This window comes from Triticum aestivum, chromosome 6A, assembly GCF_018294505.1.
Source record: "Triticum aestivum cultivar Chinese Spring chromosome 6A, IWGSC CS RefSeq v2.1, whole genome shotgun sequence".
Lineage (NCBI taxonomy): Eukaryota > Viridiplantae > Streptophyta > Magnoliopsida > Poales > Poaceae > Triticum > Triticum aestivum.
The window spans coordinates 518582084-518605281 of NC_057809.1; positions in this window are offsets into that span (position 1 = coordinate 518582084).

Genomic DNA, 23198 nt, shown 5'->3' on the forward strand with positions numbered 1-23198 from the left:
AGTGACTCGATTGGCAAACTCGAGAATCTTAATTGGTTTCTCCTCATAGGTCAAATAATTATCCAACTGAATTGCTTCCAATGGCACTGTGTCTCTCAAGGGTATGTCAGCCATCTCCGCGTGGCACTTCTTCAACTGAGAAACGTGGAACACATCATGAACTCCTGACAATCCTTCGGGCAATTCCAACTTGTAGGCCACTTCTCCCATACGCTCCAAAACTCGATATGGTCCTACAAATCGTGGCGCTAACTTTCCTTTAACTCCAAAATGCTTTGTTCCCCGAAGTGGTGATACTCGAAGATAAGCTCTATCTCCGACTTCATAAACTGTCTCCTTGCGTTTAGAATCTGCATAACTCTTCTGCCTGGACTGGGCTATCTTGAGCCTATCGCGAATCAATTTCACCTTCTGTTCAGACTCCTTTAATCAAGTCAGGTCCAAACAACTGGCGGTCTCCAACTTCATCCCATGACAACGGTGTCCTGCACCTCCTTCCGTACAAGGCTTCGAAAGGGGCCATCTTTAAACTGGTTTGGTAACTGTTGTTGTAAGAGAACTCTGCATATGGCAAATTGTCGTCCCAACTAGATCTGTAATCTAGCGCACAAGCTCTCAGCATATCTTCCAAAATCTGATTGACTCTCTCGGTCTGTCCATCTGTCCGTGGATGAAAAGTTGTACTGAATTCTAGCCTGGTACCCAAGGTTTCATGCAACTGCTTCTAGAACTTTGAGGTAAACTGGGTTCCTCTATCTGATACGATACTCCTCGGAACTCCATGCAGACATATGATCCTGGTCATGTATATCTTTGCCAACTTAGCACTGGTGTAAGTGGTCTTTACTGGGATGAAATGAGCTACTTTCGTCAACCGATCGACTATAATCCAAATCGAGTCATAGCCTGAACGAGTCCTGGGTAATCCCGTGATAAAATCCATGCCTAACTTATCCCACTTCCATTCGGGTATCGGCAATGGTTGTAACAATCCTGCTGGCTTCTGATGCTCTGCCTTTACTCTCTGACATACATCATAGACTGCTACATACTCCGCAATATCCTTCTTCATTCCGGTCCACCAGAAAATATCCTTCAAATCCAAATACATCTTGGTATTTCCTGGGTGAATTGAATATGGTGAATCGTGTGCCTCTTGCAGAATCAACTTCCTGATCTCCGGGTCATTGGGCACATAAACACGGTCTTCAAACCATAGGGTGTCGTGCTCATCCTCACAAAATCCTTTAGCCTTTCCTTCGCTCATTTTCTTCTTTATAAAGGCAATCTCCTTGTCAGTCTTCTGAGCTTCTCTGATTCTATCCATCAAAGTTGACTGAATCTCCAATGCTGCTACATAGCCTCTCAGAACTATTTCCAAACATAGATCACGAAGATTTTCTGCTAACTCCATTGGTATTTCTCCCGTCATTAGTGTATTGACATGGCTCTTACGGCTCAATGCGTCAGCTACTACATTAGCCTTTCCGGGATGGTAATGCAATCTCATATCATAATCCTTGATGAGCTCGAACCATCTCCTTTGTCTGAGGTTTAACTCCTTCTGTGTGAAGATGTATTTCAAACTCTTATGATCCGTGTACACCTCACAATTGTTTCCAATGAGGAAATGTCTCCATGTTTTCAATGCATGCACTACGGCTGCTAACTCCAAATCATGCGTAGCATAATTCAACTCATGAGGCTTTAAGTTGTCTTGAGGCATATGAAACAACTCTCCCTTCCTGCATAAGCACTGCTCCAAGTCCTCGACGTGAAGCGTCGCAATACACCTCATAGTCCTTGGTCTGATCTGGCAAAATCAATACTGGTGAAGTAACCAAGCGTTTCTTCAACTCCTGGAAACTAGTCTCACATTCCTCGGTCCATTTGAACTTGGTATCCTTCTTTAATAACTCCGTCATAGGCTTCGCAATCTTTGAGAAATTCTCAATAAATCTCCGGTAGTATCCTGCGAGTCCAAGAAAACTCCGTATCTCTCCAACCGTGGTTGGTGCTTCCCACTTGGTCACGGTATCAACTTTAGTGGGATCAACTGCTATTCCTTCTCCGGATATAACGTGTCCGAGGAATCCTACTTCCTTCAACCAAAACTCACATTTGCTGAACTTGGCATACAACTGATGTTCTCTGAGCTTCTCAAGTACCAATCGCAAATGTTCCTTATGCTCCTCTTCATTCTTCGAGTAAACCAGGATATCATCAATGAACACCACGACGAACTTATCCAAGAACTCCATAAACACTTTGTTCATCATGTTCATAAAATATGCAGGTGCGTTAGTCAGACCAAATGACATAACGGTATACTCGTACAGCCCATACCTGGTGGTAAAAGCTGTCTTAGGAATATCCTGTTCTCGAATCTTCAACTGGTGGTATCCTGATCGCAGATCGATCTTGGAAAATACCTTAGCTCCTTGCAATCGATCAAACAGATCATTGATCATTGGTAGTGGGTACTTGTTCTTGATGGTTACTTCATTCAATCCTCGATAATCAACAACCATCCCTAACGATCCATCCTTCTTCTCCACTAGAAGTACTGGCGATCCCCAAGGCGAAGAACTTGGGCGAATATATCCCTTATCCAGTAACTCCTTAATCTGCTTCTTAATTTCCACCAAATCCTTTGCAGGCATCCTGTATGGTCTCTTTGATATTGGCCCTGTGCCTGGCAATAGCTCAATCAAAAACTCAATATCTCTATCCGGTGGCATGCCTGGCAACTCTTCTGGAAATACTTCAGGGAAATCCCTTACCACTGGTACTTCCTCCCGCACAACTCCTGTTAAACAATTTACTTGAGTCCCTTTTGACACATGCCGGGATACATACTTGATCCTTCTCCCTTCTGGGGTGGTAAGCAAACTTGACTTACTGGCGCAATCGATGTTTCCTCCATACATCGACAGCCAATCCATACCCAGAATTACATCCAATCCTTGTGATTCCAAAATGATCAAATCCGAGGGAAATACATGCCTACCTATACTCAATGGCACTTGAAAACATCCTTGACTGGCCATATACTCCGCTCCTGGTGAGCTTACTAGCATAGGTGTTCTAAGAACCTTAGTGGGCAAGTTATACTTATCCACAAATCCCCTTGATATGTATGAATGCGATGCACCAGTATCAAAAAGAACGAGTGCAGTAAATGACTTAACCAAAAACTTACCGATTACGGCATCCGGCTGCTCTTCAACCTCCTCCACGTTAACGTGGTTCACCTGTCCCCTGTTGAAAGGGTTCGGCTTCTTCCCAGAACTTCCATTGCCATTTTGGCCTTCAGGACATTCATTGTCATAATGTTCGGTCTTCTAACACTTAAAGCAAGTGACTTGGCTCAGGTCCTTCTTGGCTGGGGTTGATGGGTTGGTGCGATTCTGGCCGTTGCTTCCTCCATTCCCATTACCATTCTTGGTGCCATTGTGATTGTGCGAGCTACCTCCTCCATGGGTATGCTGAAAATGTCCTCCCGATCTAGGGGTAAAACGTGGCTTCTGCTGAGCTCCTGAATTGTACTTCCCTTGTCCATACTTCCTCTTGCGGTTCTCAATTTGCTGCTGCTTGCCTTCAATCATAAGAGCACGGTCTACCAACTCCTGGTAGTTGTTGAAGGTTGCTACCATCAACTGCATGCTCAACTCATCATTCAGTCCTTCCAGAAACTTCTCCTGCTTAGCTGCATCCGTAGCAACGTCATCTGGGGCATAACGTGCTAACTTACTAAAGTCCTCCACATACTGGCCAACTGTCTATCCTCCTTGGCGCAAGTTGCGAAACTCACGCTTCTTCATGGCCATAGCTCCTGCTGAAACATGGGCAGTACGAAAGGCCTGCTGAAACTGGTCCCATGTGACAGTGTCGACAGGGAAAGTGGCTGTGAAATTCTCCCACCATGATGCTGCGGGTCCTTCAAGCTGATGTGCGGCAAACTTCACCTTCTCCGCATCTGTGCATCCTGCTGTGGTCAACTCTCTAGCTGTCTTGCGGAGCCAATCATCTGCTACTATCGGCTCGGTGCTACTGGAAAACACCGGCGGATTCAGCCTAAGAAAACGGGCTAAGTGATCAACAGGTGGTGGTGGTGGTGGGTTGTTGTTGTTGTTCCCCTGATTCTGATTCTGGACTAGCAACTGCATCAATGTGTTCTGCTGCTGGATCAACTGGGTGAGCTCCGGTGGAAAGGTAAATCCGGGGTCACGTCTCGGAGGCATCTGAGGGTTTAGAAAAGATGAGATGTAAGAATAGAGGGGGTCTAAAGAGAAAACACTACCCATATGCACATGAGGCAAAAGCAAACAATTCACTTCATTCAATCAAACAAGGGCATACAATCGATCTAACTATCGCAAAAGTGCTCGGACTACTGTATTTACATGGTGGACTACTACTACTGATGAGGTGGTCTACTAGAAATATTCTTCGGTTGCAGACTCCATGATATCTGCTCCGGCTTCATCAACATAGTCATCATCGCTATCATATGGATCCGAGTCGGTGTCGTCGATGATGATGTAGTCTTCCGGGCTAATCTCCTTGGGTTCTTCGTCTTCATCTACTGGTGTAGGGCCTCCCATAAATATTGCTAGCTTCATTGTTAGGTCGGCATTCTTATCCACTAATACTTCAATTTCCTCTTCATAATCTTCACGTGTAGCCTTGAGTTCTTCCTCTAGTTCCTTGATTCTTGTCTTAGCCTTCTTCAGATCTATCATGTCGGCGCACATCTGAGTCTCCTATCGTCGAATCTGCTGGTTTAATTCCTGGATAAAAGCTGCAATGGATCTATCCCTTCTGGTGCTAATCATCTCCCAGTGCTCATCTCGGCGCCCACAAATCTGGTAGATAGTATCCTTGAGATCATTGCGGTAGACTTCTCCAATGCGTCCCATGGCGATGTGAGCTGCCATGCTCTTTCCTAGACTCCAAGTAGGTGCATCGAAAGAAAACTCTATGGGCTCAGTGACTGGCATGAACGTCCTTCCTGGAACTTGAACTTGAATCATCCAGCGCTCTTCTTCAGGTAAAGTGGCGTTGTAGGTTCCGGTGAAGCTTGGTACTCCTATGTTCAGGTATCTAGTGACTTCCTTCAAGTGACGTCCAAAAGGTGTATCGTCATCCGGTTGCGTGAACTTGTTCTTTGCATCCGCCATCCTAAAGAGTAGAAAAGATGAGAGGTCAGAAAAGAAGAGAATGAATAGTGATCTAGGTCTTTAGCTTAGTGGTCGTGTCCTACAGTCAGCGTGTGCTCTGATACCATCTCTGTAGCGACCAGACCTCAAACAGTCTGATCTCTGTGCTCCGGTGTCATCCCTGGATCAGTAATGCTGACACCACACAGTACTCGGAGGATTTATAATAGAGTTGCAATCACACACTTATTACATCGAGTGTCTCAAAAGAGAACTTATTACAATAAATATGGCTTAAGGCCATCTAATAACGATAACAACGGAAGGCTTGGAAGATAAGTGAGTCCATCAACTCCAACAGCATCACTAAGTATAGAACCACGACCTAAAACTCCTTAATCATTGTCTGAAAAGTCTGCAACATTAACGTTGCAGCCCGAAACGGGTCAGCACATGGAATATGCTGGCAAGGTAACACATAGAGAGTAATGGAATGAAACAACTATACTATATGCATATTTGGCTGGTGGAAAGCTCTATGGTTACAGTTTTGCGTAAAGCCAATTTTTCCCTACTACAAAGGAATAAATTTATTTAACTATCATGGTGGTTGTTAAACATTGAGAATGGTTGACAGCATTCTCAATCCCAATTAAGCATCATCATTAAACAAAACCCAACAAAATTAATTTAGGGTAACATGTTGAGATTCACATGATAATCCAGGTACCAGATACTCAAGATGTCCATAACTGGGGACACGGCTAATCATGATTAGTTTATTACACTCTGCAGAGGTTTGCGCACTTTTCCCCACAAGACTCGATCGCCTCCGTTTGGTTTCTCGCACTGCATGGTCTTTGAGAAGACGGATGACCGAGACACAGTCTTTCAGAAGCGCTAGCACCTTACGATGGATAGACCGTTACACCTACTTTCCCCTACATCTGCTAGTCTACCCTGTAAGAGTTCGCACGACTTAATCAACTATGCCAGAGCCCATAATGGCTTGTGTCTGCACACGGAAGTTTCTAGTATGAATAATCTCATGATCCCTTTGAGCCTGGGTGGCGGTCCAAAAGAAACAGGCAATCCTGGAATACCCAGGTACCTCAATCCACCCAGATGTGTGTTTAAGTTGCCACCTTAGATAAACCATTAATAAACAAACTCACATCTGTCATGAATATCACTCACCCAATCCACGTCTACTAGCATAGCATAGCATAATGGCAAATGTAGAACCCAAAGGTTTGATTATAAAACAGGTAATAGGTACTACCTCAACTACTTCCCATCCCACAATTTAATTAGATCCTAATCATGCAATGTGTGAGGATTGATCTAATGCAATAAAACTGGGTAGTAGAAAAGGTATGATCAAAGTGTTACTTGCCTTGCTGATGATTCGCGAAACCTAGAGATTCGAAGTAACAGGCGGCGCACTCCGGGTATTCTATCACAGACAAACAAACAAGCATACAATAAGTACTCATCTAATGCACAGGTAAAAGTCAAATAAGAGATCTAACCAGAAAGTTCAACTTAAGAACTCCGGTTTGCAAAAAGAATCACATCAAACGAAACAACGAAAGTCAAACGGCAAAAGAAAACAACTTCGTTCTACTAATCTGGATCTAAGGAAATTTTTACAGTATCAAAAACTTGTTTAAGTTGGTTAAACGGATAGAGGGTTTCGAGACGAAACTGCAGGCGCTTGAATCGCCTGATTCCGATAAACGAGCGAAAAGTTATACTAAAACGAAAATCGAATCAGAAATCGCGATCAGAAAAATCATGGATTTAATCCGAGAAAAAGAAAAACGACGAATGTTTGCTAGAACGAACGAACGGACGAATGCTCGCTAAAAAAATTGGAAAAACTGATCTATTAAAAAAACCGAAACTAAAAAAAACTGACGAAAAAACAGAACGGTTTTTCGGGAAAAAAAATGGCGGCGCGGATTTCGAGGCAAGGCGAACCTCGGGCGGCGGCTCCGGCGGTGGCGCGGCGTGCGGCGACGGCGGCGCGAGCGGGCGGCGGCGGCGCGGCTCGGGCGGGGCTGGGGCTGGGGCTAGGGTTCGGCCCGGGGTGGGCCGGCTTATAAAGGCTAGTCGGGCCGGAGTCCTAGTCGGACACGGCCCGCAGGTCGGTTCGTTTTTTCTAAATATTTACGCGCAGAAGAAAAAATAAAAAGAAATACTAAACGGACTTCAAAAATCCCGAAATAAATTTTTTTCGGGCTTCTAAAATCAAGCCGCACAGGGTGAACATTTGTTTGGGGCCTAAATGCAATTTCGAAAAACACACATTTTTCCTAAATTCAAATAAAATAACGAAAAACTCTGAAATAAAATCTTATTTGATTTTATTATTAAATCCTCAATATTTCTTTATTTTGGGAAAGTCATTTTATTCCCTCTCTCATATTTTTCTAATAGAAATAATTGATGATAAAATAATTTAAATCAAATGATCCTATTCTCAAAATTTGAGAAAACTCAAATATGAAAATAAATAATTTCCCAACTCTCTCCGTGGGTCCTTGAGTTGCGTAGAAATTTCTAGGATCAAACCAACGGCAAAAAAATATGATATGCAATGATGATCTAATGTATAAAATTCCAAATTGAAAATTTGGGATGTTACATTTAACCTTCGCAAGGACCGGGCGTAGCCACACTCGGTTCAACTAAAGTTGGAGAAACTGACACCCGCCTGTTGGGGAACGTAGCAGAAATTCAAAATTTTCCTACGTGTCAACAAGATCTATCTATGGAGAGACTAGCAACGAGGGGAAGGAGAGTGCATCTACATACCCTTATAGATCGCTAAGCGGAAGTGTTCAAGTGAACGGGGTTGATGGAGTCGTACTCGTCGTGATTCAGATCACCGATGATCCTAGTGCCGAACGGACGGCACCTCCGCGTTCAACACACGTACAGCTCGACGATGTCTCCCACGCCTTGATCCAGCAAGGAGAGAGGGAGAGGTTGAGGAAGACTCCATCCAGCAGCAGCACAACGGCGTGGTGGTGATGGAGGAGCGTGGCAATCCTGCAGGGCTTCGCCAAGCACCTACGGGAGAGGAGGAGGTGTCACGGGAGGGAGGGAGGTACCAAGGGCTCAGGTATGATTGCTCCTCCTTTTCCCCACTATATATAGGGCCAAGGGAGAGGGGGGAGGCGCAGCCTTGCCCCTTCCTCCAAGGAAGGGGTGCGGCTAAGAGGGGGGAGGAGTCCATCCTCCCCAAGGCACCTCGGAGGTGCCTTCCCCCTTTAGGACTCTTCCCTCTAGGGTTCCCTAGGCGCATGGGCCTCTTGGGGCTGGTGCCCTTGGCCCATGTAGGCCAAGGCGCACCCCCTACAGCCCATGTGCCCCCCGGGGCAGGTGGCCCCACCCGGTGGGCCCCCGGGACCCTTCCGGTGGTCCCGGTACAATACCGATGACCCCGAAACTTGTCCCGATGGCCGAAACAGGACTTCCTATATATAAATCTTTACCTCCGGACCATTCCGGAACTCCTCGTGACGTCCGGGATCTCATCCGGGACTCCGAACAACATTCGGTAACCACATACAAACTTCCTTTATAACCCTAGCGTCATCGAACCTTAAGTGTGTAGACCCTACGGGTTCGGGAGACATGTAGTCATGACCGAGATGTTCTCCGGTCAATAACCAACAGCGGGATCTGGATACCCATGTTGGCTCCCACATGTTCCACGATTATCTCATCGGATGAACCACGATGTCAAGGACTCAATCAATCCCGTATACAATTCCCTTTGTCTAGCGGTATGGTACTTGCCCGAGATTCGATCGTCGGTATACCGATACCTTGTTCAATCTCGTTACCGGCAAGTCTCTTTACTCGTTCCGTAACACATCATCCCGTGATCAACTCCTTGATCACACTGTGCACATTATGATGATGTCCTATCGAGTGGGCCCAGAGATACCTCTCCGTTTACACGGAGTGACAAATCCCAGTCTCGATTCGTGCCAACCCAACAGACACTTTCAGAGATACCCGTAGTGTACCTTTATAGCCACCCAGTTACGTTGTGACGTTTGGCACACCCAAAGCACTCCTATGGTATCCGGGAGTTGCACAATCTCATGGTCTAAGGAAATGATACTTGACATTAGAAAAGCTTTAGCATACGAACTACATGATCTTGTGCTAGGATTAGGATTGGGTCTTGTCCATCACATCATTCTCCTAATGATGTGATCCCGTTATCAACGACATCCAATGTTCATGGTCAGGAAACCGTAACCATCTATTGATTAACGAGCTAGTCAACTAGAGGCTTACTAGGGACATGGTGTTGTCTATGTATCCACACATGTATCTGAGTTTCCTATCAATACAATTCTAGCATGGATAATAAACGATTATCATGAACAAGGAAATATAATAATAATCAATTTATTATTGCCTCTAGGGCATATTTCCAACAGTCTCCCACTTGCACTAGAGTCAATAATCTAGTTCACATCACCATGTGATTAACACTGACAGGTCACATCACCATGTGACCAACATCAAAAGAGTCTTGGGTTTGATCATGTTGCTTGTGAGAGAGGTTATAGTCAACGGGTCTGAACCTTTCAGATCCGTGTGTGCTTTACAAATCTCTATGTCATCTCCTAGATGCAGCTACCACGTTCTATTTGGAGCTATTCCAAATAACTGTTCTACTTGGAGCTATTCTAAATTGTTGCTCCATTATACGTATCCGGTATCTCTACTCAGAGCTATCCGGATAGGTGTTAAGCTTGCATCGACGCAACCCTTTACGACGAACTCTTTTACCACCTCCATAATTGAGAAAATTCCTTAGTCCACTAGTTACTAAGGATAACTTTGACCGCTGTCCTGCGATCCATTCTTGGATCACCCTTGTACCCCTTGACTGACTCATGGTAAAGCACACTTCAGGTGCGGTACACAGCATAGCATACTGTAGAGCCTATGTCTTAAGCATAGGGGACGACCTTCGTTCCTTTCTCTCTATTCTGCCATGGTCGAGCTTTAAGTCTTAACTTCATACCTTACAACTCAGGCAAGAACTCCTTCTTTGACTGATCCATCTTGAACACCTTCAAGATCATGTCAAGGCATGTGCTCATTTGAAAGTACTATTAAGCGTTTTGATCTATCCTTATAGATCTTGATGCTCAATGTTCAAGTAGCTTAATCCAGGTTTTCCATTGAAAATACTTTCCAAATAACCCTATATGCTTTCCAGAAATCCTACGTCATTTTCGATCAACAATATGTTAACAACATATACTCATCGGAAATTCTATAGTGCTCCCACTCACTTCTTTGGAAATACAAGTTACTCATAAACTTTGTATACACCCAAAATCTTTGATCATCATCAAAGCATACATTCCAACTCCGAGATGCTCACTCCAGTCCTCAAAAGGATTGCTGGAGCTTTGCATACTTATTAGCATATTTCAGGATAGACAAAACCTTCCGGTTGTATCACATACAACCTTTCCTCAAGAATCGTCGAGGAAACAATGTTTTGACATCCTATCTGCAAGATTTCATAAATAATGCAGTAATTGCTAATATAATTCCAACAGACTCTTAGCATCGCTACGAGTGAGAAAGTCTCATCGTAGTCAACTCCTTGAACTTGTCGAAAAACATCTTAACGACAAGTCGAGCTTTCTCAATGGTGACACTTACCATCATCGTCTGTCTTCCTTTCAAAATCCATATGTACCTAACAGCCTTACGACCATCAAGTAGTTCTTCCAAAGTCTACACTTTGTTTTCATACATGGATCCTCTCTCGGGTTTTATGGCCTTGAGCCATTTATCGGAATCCGGGCCCACCATCGCTTCTCCATAGCTCGTAGGTTCATTGTTGTCTAGCAACATGACTTCCAAGACAGGATTACTGTACCACTCTGAAGTAGTACGTATCCTTGTCACCCTACGAGGTTTGGGAGTGACTCGATCCGAAGTTTCATGATCACTATCATAAGCTTCCACTTCAGTTGGTGTACATGCCACAGGAACAACTTCCTGTGCCCTGCTACACACTTGTTGAAGTGACGGTTCAATAACCTCATCAAGTCTCCACCATCCTCCCACTCAACTTTTCGAGTGAAACCTTTCCTCGAGAAAGGACCCGATTCTAGAAACAATTCATATTGCTTTTGGATCTGAATTAGGAGGTATACCCAACTGTTTTGGGTGTCCTATGAAGATGCATTTATCCGCTTTGGGTTCTAGCTTATCAGCCTGAAACCTTTTCACATAAGCGTCGTAGCCCCAAACTTTTAAGAAACGACAACTTAGGTTTCTCTAAACCATAATTCATACGGTGTCATCTCAACGGAATTACGCGGTGCCCTATTTAAAGTGAATGTGGTTGTCTCTAATGCCTAACCCATGAACGATAGTGGTAATTCGATAAGAGACATCATGGTATGTATCATATCCAATAGGGTGCAGTTATGATATTCGGACACACCATCACACTATGGTGTTCCAGGCGGTATTAATTGCGAAACAATTTCCACAATGTCTTAATTGTGTGCCAAAACTCGTAACTCAGATACTCATCTCTATGATCTTATCATAGACATTTTATCCTCTTGTCACGATGATCTTCAACTTTACTCTGAAATTACTTGAACCATTCAATAATTCAGACTTGTGTTTCATCAAGTAAATATATTGAACATCTACTCGAATCATCTGTGAAGTAAGAACATAATGATATTCACTGCATGCCTCAGCACTCATTGGACTACACACATCAAAATGTGTTACTTCCAACAAGTTGCTATCTTGTTCCATCTTACTGAAACCGAGGCTTTTCAGTCATCTTGCCCATGTGGTATGATTTGCATATCTCAAGTGATTCAAAATCAAGTGAGTTCAAACAGTCCATTTGCATGGAGATTCTTCATGCATATATACCAATAGACATGGTTCGCATGTCTCAAACTTTTCAAAAATGAGTGAGTCCAAAGATCCATCAACATGGAGCTTCTTCATGCATTTTATACCATTATGACTTACATGGCAGTGCCACAAGTAAGTGGTTCTATCATTACTATCTTACATCTTTTGGCATGAAAATGTGTATCACTACGATCGAGATTCAATCAACCATTCAGGTTTAATGCTAATCTTGATGGTAGAGGGAGCGTGCGATGTTTGATTACATCAAACTTGGAAACACTTCCAACATATATCGTCAGCTCACTTTTAGCTAGTCTCCGTTTATTCCGTAGCTTTTATTTCGAGTTACTAACACTTAGCAACCGAACCGGTATCTAATACCCTGGTGTTACTAGGAGTACTAGCAAAGTACACATTAATACAATGTATATCCAATATACTTCTATCGACCTTGCCAGCCTTCTTATCTACCAAGTATCTAGGGTAATTCTGCTCTAGTGGTTGTTCCCCTTATTACAGAAGCACTTAGTCTCGGGTTTGGGTTTTACCTTGGGTTTCTTCACTAGAGCAGCAGCTGATTTGCCGTTTCATGAAGTATCCCTTCTTGCCCTTGCCCTTCTTGAAACTAGTGGTTTCACCAACCATCAACAATTGATGCTCCTTCTTGATTTCTACTTTCGCGGTGTCAAACATCGCGAATACCTCAAGGATCATCATATCTATCCCTGATATGTTATAGTTCATCACGAAGCTCTAACAGCTTGGTGGCAATGACTTTGGAGAACCATCACTGTCTTATCTGGAAGATCAACTCCCACTCGATTCAAATGATTGTTGTACTCAGACAATCTGAGCACAAGCTCAACAATTGAGCTTTTCTCCTTAGTTTGCAGGTTAAGAAAGTCATCGGAGGTCTTATACCTCTTGACATGGGCACGAGCCTGAAATCCAATTTCAGCCCTCAAAACATCTCATATGTTTCGCGATGTTTCAAAAACGTCTTTGGTGCCTCAACTCTAAACCGTTTAACTGAACTATCACGTAGTTATCAAAACGTGTATGTCAGATGTTCGCAACAACCACAGACAACGTTCGAGGTTCAGCACACTGAGCGGTGCATTAAGGACATAAGCCTTCTATGAAGCAATGAGGACAATCCTCAGTTTACGGACCTAGTCCGCATAATTGCTACTATCAACTTTCAACTAATTTTTCTCTAGGAACATATCTAAACAGTAGAACTATAGCGTGAGCTACGACATAATTTGCAAAAACCTTTTGACTATGTTCAGGATAATTAAGTTCATCTTATGAACTCCCACTCAGATAGACATCCCTCTAGTCATCTAAGTGATTACATGATCCGAGTCAAACTAGGCCGTGTCCGATCATCACGTGAGACGGGCTAGTCATCATCGGTGAACATCTTCATGTTGATCGTATCTTCTATACGACTCATGTTCGACCTTTCGGTCTCCGTGTTCCGAGGCCATGTCTGTACATGCTAGGCTCGTCAAGTTAACCCTAAGTGTTTCGCGTGTGTAAATCTGTCTTACACCCGTTGTATGTGAACGTTAGAATCTAACACCCGATCATCACGTGGTGCTTCGAAACACGAACTGTCGCAACGGTGCACAGTTAGGGGAGAACACTTCTTGAAATTGTTGTAAGGGATCATCTTATTTACTACCGTCGTTCTAAGCAAATAAGATGTATAAACATGATAAACATCACATGCAATCAAATAGTGACATGATATGGCCATCATCACTTTGCTCCTTTTGATCTCCATCTTCGGGGCTCCATGATCATCATCGTCACCGGCATGACACCATGATCTCCATCATCATGATCTCCATCATCGTGTCTTCATGAAGTTGCCTCGCCAACTATTACTTCTACTACTATGGCTAACGGTTAGCAATAAAGTAAAGTAATTACATGACGTTTAAGTTGACACGCAGGTCACAAATAAATAAAGACAACTCCTATGGCTCCTGCCGGTTGTCATACTCATCGACATGCAAGTCGTGATTCCTATTACAAGAACATGATCAATCTCATACATCACATATATCATTCATCACATCCTTTTTGGCCATATCACATCACATAGCATACCCTGCAAAAACAAGTTAGACGTCCTCTAATTGTTGTTTGCATGTTTTACGTGGCTGCTATGGGTTTCTAGCAAGAACGTTTCTTACCTACGCATGAACCACAACGTGATATGCCAATTGCTATTTACCCTTCATAAGGACCCTTTTCATCGAATCTGATCCGACTAAAGTGGGAGAGACAGACACCCGCCAGCCACCTTATGCAACTAGTGCATGTTTGTCGGTGGAACCGGTCTCACGTAAGCGTACGTGTAAGGTTGGTCCGGGCCGCTTCATCCCACGATGCCGCCGAATCAAGATAAGACTAGTAACGGCAAGCATATTGAACAATATCAATGCCCACAACTACTTTGTGTTCTACTCGTGCAAAGAATCTACGCAATAGACCTAGCTCATGATGCCACTATTGGGGAACATAGCAGAAATTCAAAATTTTCCTACGTGTCACCAAGATCTATCTATGGAGAGACTAGCAACGAGGGGAAGGAGAGTGCATCTACATACCCTTGTAGATCGCTAAGCGGAAGCGTTCAAGTGAACGGGGTTGATGGATTCGTACTCATCGTGATTCAGATCACCGATGATCCTAGTGCCGAACGGACGGCACCTCCGCGTTCAACACACGTACAGCTCGACGATGTCTCCCACGCCTTGATCCAGCAAGGAGAGAGGGAGAGGTTGAGGAAGACTCCATCTAGCAGCAGCACAACGGCGTGGTGGTGATGGAGGAGTGTGGCAATCCTGCAGGGCTTCGCCAAGCACCTACGGGAGAGGAGGAGGTGTCACGGGAGGGAGGGAGGCACCAAGGGCTCAGGTATGATTGCTCCTCCTTTTCCCCACTATATATAGGGCCAAGGGAGAGGGGGGAGGCGCAGCCTTGCCCCTTCCTCCAAGGAAGGGGTGCGGCTAAGAGGGGGGGAGGAGTCCATCCTCCCCAAGGCACCTCGGAGGTGCCTTCCCCCTTTAGGACTCTTCCCTCTAGGGTTCCCTAGGCGCATGGGCCTCTTGGGGCTGGTGCCCTTGGCCCATGTAGGCCAAGGCGCACCCCCTACAGCCCATGTGCCCCCCCGGGGCAGGTGGCCCCACCCGGTGGGCCCCCGGGACCCTTCCGGTGGTCCCGGTACAATACCGATGACCCCGAAACTTGTCCCGATGGCCGAAACAGGACTTCCTATATATAAATCTTTACCTCCGGACCATTCCGGAACTCCTCGTGACGTCCGGGATCTCATCCGGGACTTCGAACAACATTCGTTAACCACATACAAACTTCCTTTATAACCCTAGCGTCATCGAACCTTAAGTGTGTAGACCCTACGGGTTCGGGAGACATGTAGTCATGACCGAGATGTTCTCCGGTCAATAACCAACAGCGGTATCTGGATACCCATGTTGGCTCCCACATGTTCCACGATGATCTCATCGGATGAACCACGATGTCAAGGACTCAATCAATCCCGTATACAATTCCCTTTGTCTAGCGGTATGGTACTTGCCCGAGATTCGATCGTCGGTATACCGATACCTTGTTCAATCTCGTTACCGGCAAGTCTCTTTACTCGTTCCGTAACACATCATCCCGTGATCAACTCCTTGATCACACTGTGCACATTATGATGATGTCCTACCGAGTGGGCCCAGAGATACCTCTCCGTTTACACGGAGTGACAAATCCCAGTCTTGATTCGTGCCAACCCAACAGACACTTTCAGAGATACCCATAGTGTACCTTTATAGCCACCCAATTACGTTGTGACGTTTGGCACACCCAAAGCACTCCTACGGTATCCGGGAGTTGCACAATCTCATGGTCTAAGGAAATGATACTTGACATTAGAAAAGCTTTAGCATACGAACTACATGATCTTGTGCTAGGCTTAGGATTGGGTCTTGTCCATCACATCATTCTCCTAATGATGTGATCCCGTTGTCAACGACATCCAATGTCCATGGTCAGGAAACCGTAACCATCTATTGATTAACGAGCTAGTCAACTAGAGGCTTACTAGGGACATGGTGTTGTCTATGTATCCACACATGTATCTGAGTTTCCTATCAATACAATTCTAGCATGGATAATAAACGATTATCATGAACAAGGAAATATAATAATAATCAATTTATTATTGCCTCTAGGGCATATTTCCAACACCGCCAGCCACCTGTGTGCAAAGCACGTCGGTAGAACCAGTCTCGCGTAAGCGTACGCGTAATGTCGGTCCGGGCCGCCTCATCCAACAATACCGCCGAACTAAAGTATGACATGCTGGTAAGCAGTATGACTTATATCGCCCACAACTCACTTGTGTTATCTTCGTGTATATAACATCAACACATAAAACCTAGGCTCGGATGCCACTGTTGGGTAACGTAGTAATTTGAAAAAATTTCCTACGCACACGCAAGATCATGGTGATGCATAGCAACGAGAAGGGAGAGTGTGATCTACGTACCCTCGTAGACCGACAGCGGAAGCGTTATGACAACGCGGTTGATGTAGTCGTACGTCTTCACGGCCCGACCGATCAAGCACCGAAACTACGACACCTCCGAGTTTTAGCACACGTTCTGCTCGGTGACGATCCCCGGACTCTGATCCAGCAAAGTGTCGGGGAAGAGTTCCGTCAGCACGATGGCGTGGTGACGATCTTGATGTTCTACCGTCGCAGGGCTTCGCCTAAGCACCGCTACAATATTATCAATGAGTATGGTGGAAGGGGGCACCGCACACGGCTAAGAAAACGATCACGTGGATCAACTTGTGTGTCTAGGGGTGCCCCCTGCCCCTGTATATAAAGGAGCAAGGGGAGGAGGCCGGCCGGCCCTAGGGCGCGCCAAGGAGGAGGAGTCCTCCTCCTAGTAGGAGTAGGACTCCCCTCTTTCCTACTCCTACTAGGAGGGGGAAAGGAAGGGGGAGAGGGAGAAGGAAAGGGGGGCGCCGCCCCCCTCTCCTAGTCCAATTCGGACCAGAGGGGAAGGGGGGTGCACGGGCCACCCTGGCCGCCGATCTCTCTCTCCACTATGGCCCATAAGGCCCATTACTTCTCCCGGGGGGGGGGGGGGTTCCGGTAACCCTCCGACACTCCGGTTTTCTCCGAAATCATCCGGAACACTTCCGGTGTCCGAATATAGCCGTCCAATATATCAATCTTTATGTCTCAATCATTTCGATACTCCTCGTTATGTGTGTGATCACATCCGGGACTCCGAACTAACTTCGGTACATCAAAACTCATAAACTCATAATATAACTGTCATCGAAACCTCAAGCGTGCGGACCCTATGGGTTCGAGAACAATGTAGACATGACCGAGACATGTCTCCGGTCAATAACCAATAGCGGAACCTGGATGCTCATATTGGTTCCCACATATTCTACAAAGATCTTTATCGGTCAGACCGCATAACAACATACGTTGTTCCCTTTGTCATCGGTATGTTACTTGCCCGAGATTCGATCGTCGGTATCTCAATACCTAGTTCAATCTCGTTACCAGCAAGTCTCTTTACTCGTTTCATAATACATCATCTCGCAACTAACTCATTAGTTGCAATGCTTGCAAGGCTTATGTGATGTGCATTACCGAGAGGGCCCAGAGATACCTCTTCGACAACCGGAGTGACAAATCCTAATTTCGAAATACGCCAACCCAACATTTACCTTTGGAGACACATGTAGAGCTCCTTTATAATCACCCAGTTACGTTGTGACGTTTGGTAGCACACAAAGTGTTCCTCCGGCAAACGGGAGTTGCATAATCTCATAGTCATAGGAACATGTATAAGTCATGAAGAAAGCAATAGCAACATACTAAACGATCGGGTGCTAAGCCAATGGAATGGGTCATGTAAATCACATCATTCTCCTAATAATGTGATCCCGTTAATCAAATGACAACACATGTCTATGGTTAGGAAACATAACCATCTTTGATTAACGAGCTAGTCAAGTAGAGGCATACTAGTGACGTTTAGTTTGTCTATGTATTCACGCAAGTATTATGTTTCCGGATAATACAATTCTAGCGTGAATAATAAACATTTATCATGATATAAGGAAATAAAATAATAACATTATTATTGCCTCTAGGGCATATTTTCTTCAGTTACTTCCGAACCTCGTAGATCAACCAGAATAAGATCTGCACCAGAGTGGTACGGTAATCCTGTTCTGGAAGTCATGCTACTAGATCATGATGAACCTACGAACTATGCAGAAGCGATGGTGAGACCAGATTCCGCAAAATGGCTAGAAGCCATGAAATCTTAGATGGGATCCATGTATGAGAACAAAGTATGGACTTTGGTTGACTTGCCCATTGATCGACAAGCAATTGAGAATAAATGGATCTTCAAGAAGAAGACTGACGCTGACGGTAATGTTACTGTCTACAAAGCTCGACTTGTTGCAAAAGGTTTTCGACAAGTTCAAGGGATTGACTACGATGAGACCTTCTCACCCGTAGCGATGCTTAAGTCTGTCTGAATCATGTTAGCAATTGCCGCATTTTATGATTATGAAATTTGGCAAATGGATGTCAAAACTGCATTCCTGAATGGATTTCTGGAAGAAGAGTTGTATATGATGCAACCAGAAGGTTTTATCGATCTAAAGGGAGCTAACAAAGTGTGCAAGCTCCAGCGATCCATTTATGGACTGGTGCAAGCCTCTCGGAGTTGGAATAAACGCTTTGATAGTGTGATCAAAGCATTTGGTTTTGTATAGTCTTTTGGAGAAGCCTGTATTTACAAGAAAGTGAGTGGGAGCTCTGTAGCATTTCTGATATTATATGTGGATGACATATTATTGATTAGAAATGATATAGAATTTCTGGATAGCATAAAGGGATATTTGAATAAGAGTTTTTCAATGAAAGACCTCGGTGAAGCTGCTTACATATTGGGCATTAAGATCTATAGAGATAGATAAAGACGCTTAATTGGACTTTCACAAAGCACATACCTTGAAAAAGTTTTGAAGAAGTTCAAAATGGATCAGGCAAAGAAAGGGTTCTTGCCTGTGTTACAAGGTGTGAAGTTGAGTAAGACTCAATGTCCGACCACCGCAGAAGATAGAGAGAAAATGAAAGATGTTCCCTATGCTTCAGCCATAGGCTCTATCATGTATGCAATGCTGTGTACCAGACCTGAGGTGTGCCTTGCTATAAGTCTAGCAGGGAGGTACCAATGTAATCCTGGAGTGGATCACTGGACAGGGGTCAAGAACATCCTGAAGTACCTGAAAAGGACTAAGGATATGTTTCTCATATATGGAGGTGACAAAGAGCTCATCGTAAATGGTTACGTTGATGCAAGCTTTGACACTGATCCAGACGATTCTAAATCGCAAACCGGATACATGTTTATATTGAACGGTGGAGCTGTCAGTTGGTGCAGTTCTAAACAAAGCGTCGTGGCGGGATCTACATGTGAAGCGGAGTACATTGCTGCTTCGGAAGCAGCAAATGAAGGAGTCTGGATGAAGGAGTTCATATCCGATCTAGGTGTCATACCTAGTGCATCGGGTCCAATGAAAATCTTTTGTGACAATACTAGTGCAATTGCCTAGGCGAAGGAATCCATATTTCACAAGAGAACCAAGCATGTCAAGAGATGCTTCAATTCCATTCGGGATTTAGTCCAAGTGGGAGACATAGAAATTTGCAAGATACATACGGATCTGAATGTTGCAGACCCGCTGACTAAGCCTCTTCCACGAGCAAAACATGATCAGCACCAAGGCTCCATGGATGTTAGAATCATTACTGTGTAATCTAGATTATTGACTCTAGTGCAAGTGGGAGACTGAAGGAAATATGCCCTAGAGGCAATAATAAAGTTATTATTTATTTCCTTATATCATGATAAATGTTTATTATTCATGCTAGAATTGTATTAACCAGAAACATGATACATGTGTGAATACATAGACAAACAGGGTGTCACTAGTATACCTCTACTTGACTAGCTCGTTGATCAAAGATGGTTATGTTTCCTAGCCATAGACAAAGAGTTGTCATTTGATTAACGAGATCACATCATTAGGAGAATGATGTGATTGACTTGACCCATTCCGTTAGCATAGCACTTGATCGTTTAGTTTATTGCTATTGCTTTCTTCATGACTTATACATGTTCCTATGACTATGAGATTATGCAACTCCCGTTTACTGGAGGAACACTTTGTGTGCTACCAAACGTCACTACGTAACTGGGTGATTATAAAGGTGCTCTACAGGTGTCTCCGAAGGTACTTGTTGGGTTGGAGTATTTCGAGATTAGGATTTGTCACTCCCATTGTCGGAGAGGTATCTATGGGCCCACTCAGTAATGCGCATCACTATAAGCCTTGCAAGCATTGCAACTAATGAGTTAGTTGCGGGATGATGTATTACGGAACGAGTAAAGAGACTTGCCGGTAACGAGATTGAACTAGGTATTGAGATACCGACGGTCGAATCTCGGGAAAGTAACATACCGATGACAAAGGGAACAATGTATGTTGTTATGCGGTCTGACCGATAAAGATCTTCGTAGAATATGTAGGAGCCAATATGAGCATCCAGGTTCTGCTATTGGTTATTGACTGGAGATGTGTCTCGGTCATGTCTACATAGTTCTTGAACCCGTAGGGTCCGCATGCTTAAAGTTTTGGTGACAATTGTATTATGAATTTATGTGATTTGATGTATCGAAGGTATCTCGGAGTCCTGGATGAGATCGGGGACACGACGAGGAGTCTCGAAATGGTCGAGACGTAAAGATCGATATATTGGACGACTATATTCGGACATCGAATAGGTTCCGAGTGATTCGGGTATTTTCGGGGGTATCGGGGAGTTACGGGAATACGAGGAAGAAGTAATGGGCCTCATGGGCCAAGTGGTGGAAGAGAGGAGGCAGGGCGCGTGGCCCCCCTAGCCCAAACCGAATTGGACTAGGGGCCGGCCCCCTTTCCTCCTTCTCCTCCTTCTCCTTCCTTCTCCTTCTCCTCCTTCATTTCCTCCTCCTAGTAGGAGTAGGAAAGGGGAGTCCTACTCCTACTAGGAGGAGGAGGACTCCTCCTGGCGCGCCCATAGAGGGCCGGCCGGCCTCCCCCCTTGCTCCTTTATATACATGGCAGGGGGGCACCTCTAGACACACAAGTTGATCAGTTGATCTCTCCCAGCCATGTGCGGTGCCCCCCTCCACCTTATTCCACCTTGGTCATATCCTAGCGGTGCTTAGGCGAAGCCCTACATCGGTAGCAACATCATCACCGTCACCACGCCGTCGTGCTGACGTAACTCTCCCGTGAAGCTCTGCTGGATCGGAGTTCGCGGGACGTCATTGAGCTGAACGTGTACAGAACTCGGAGGTGCCGTATGTTCGGTACTTGGATCGGTCGGATCGGGAAGACGTACGACTACTTCCTCTACGTTGTGTCAACGCTTCCGTTGCCGGTCTACGAGGGTACGTAGACAACACTCTCCCCTCTCGTTGCTATGCATCACCATGATCTTGCGTGTGCGTAGGAATTTTTTGGACATTACTACGTTCCCCAACATTATCCACTTACCAGGGCCAGACGCCAGGGTCCTTGGCGTCTGACCCCTTTGCCACGTCAGCAGGTCAACGGGCAGGTGGGCAATGCGGGCCAGGGGCCAACGCCAGGGTTCCTGGCATCTGGTTCGCAACCCAGACGCCAGGGATGTTGGCGTCTCCCAAAGAGGTCAAAATCGAAATTGTTTTTGAAACGAGTTCAAATCAGGATTTTGTTAGCCTTTTAGGTCATAACAGTAATTTTTCCCCCTCCCCCCCCCCGCGGGCCTCCGCCATGACGCCCGCCCTTTTCAAGTGAACTGCAGGAGCTCCTCCCAACCGCCCACACACGGGTTCTTCGGCTAGACGTAGTACTTTGCCGCCGCCAAGGCCTAGCAAGACAAGCTCGACCATGGACCGGACGCCGACGGGTACGTTGGCACGGCGCGAGAGGGGACATGGTCTGGCCTGACGGCGGTCTCCCAGGCCTCCGGCCACTCGGTGAGCAATTGCCTATAAGGTTCTCGATTTCATGGTGGAATTCAAATTACATAAGGGGGTCGAGAGGAAGAAGACCGGCTCCCTTCCAATCCAATTGTTTGTCGTTTGCCGCCCGTTGTCGTTGATGGTATCTCCTACTTATACTATTACAAGACCTAAGAGATGTCGCGCCCTCAGGAAGGCCTCCCCAGACGATTTTTTCACGCCGGCGTTGAACAAATGGCCCAGTCGCGCCCCCAGGAGCCTGATTTTCGTCGGCCTGGGTCGAAATCAGCGCCGGCGGACCCAGACCGAACCCGGCGCGCTAGGGGGCGCCCGGGGGCACCGGGGCGAGTGGTTTTGGCGCGAAAAAGCCGCGGGCCAGCCGTGTCAGCGACACCGCACCTCGTCTTCCCCCAACACCTCGGTTCCCGCGGGGAATCAATGGCAAGGCTGCCGCCGCCTGTCAGCCCTGCCATTGATTCCTCACGGGCGGCGCGTCACGGGACGGCGCACCGACGCCTCCCCTCCCTCGCACGCGTACACACGGGAGCGGTGCAGCTATATAAGCCGGTGGCCTCGCTCGCCTGTGGCCACACCAGCCCAGCCCTCGCCGTCGAGCTATACCTCTCCTGAGCGCCACCACCGAGCCTTCCCCTCTCCCGAGCGCCGCCGCCCAGCCCCTCCCCTCTCCTTCCCCTCCCCGATGGCCGAGCGTTTCCCCGGAGACGAGGCGGCGGCCAACGGCTTCGGCCGCCGGACGCTCCGTGAATAGGAGTCCTGGCTCCTATTCCAGGCGAACATCTCGGCGCCACCGGACATGCGCACCGGGCCGACGAGCTGGAGGCTCGGCAATGGGGGAGTGCCCATTCCCCCGTTGCCCGACGTCGTGGCCAAACCAGCCTACTTCGCCGAGGAGGTCGACGTCGTGCGCGCCTCACTCACAGCCGCCCAACTCTCCCTCCCCCAGTAC